The sequence below is a fragment of the Gavialis gangeticus genome, unplaced genomic scaffold, assembly GCF_001723915.1.
Source record: "Gavialis gangeticus isolate Ggan-Ray unplaced genomic scaffold, GavGan_comp1, whole genome shotgun sequence".
Classification (NCBI taxonomy): Eukaryota; Metazoa; Chordata; order Crocodylia; family Gavialidae; genus Gavialis; species Gavialis gangeticus.
Genome location: NW_017729032.1, coordinates 45165781 through 45166340, shown reverse-complemented (window position 1 = coordinate 45166340; position 560 = coordinate 45165781).

Sequence of the window (560 nt, the reverse complement as noted above, 5' to 3'; positions counted from 1 at the left end):
GGAATGTCTCCTAGCTAAAAGGGAGGCGCACACCCAATGGAAGGGAAGGGCCATCACCAGGGAGGATTATACTGCGGTTGCTAGGGGATGCAGGGGGGCAGTCAGGAAGGCCAAGGCGGAGATGGAACTGGGACTAGATTCCCAGATCAATGACAACAAGAAGTCCTTTTTAAATACATAGGGGGCAAAAAGAAGGTTCCGGGTAATGTGGGGCCCCTGCAGGACATGCTAGGAAATTTGGTCGTTACACCAGACGACAAAGCCACCATATTTAACGATTTATTTGCCTCCATTTTCCTGAGCAGGGACCGGAACAGTCACCCCCCTCTGGGCCCCCCTTAGGCCCCAGGGGAGGCGCACCTAGGCCAAGGGTTAGTGAGGAACCAGTTAGGGAACTTCTGGAGGGACTGGATGTATTCAAATCAGCTGGTCTGGATGATCAGCTGGTCCGGACGCTACACCCTAGAGTACTGAGGGGATTGGCTGAGGTCATTGCAGGACCTCGGCACAGCTTTACAAGTACTCGTGGTGCTCTGGTGTGCTGCCAGAGGACTGGAAGA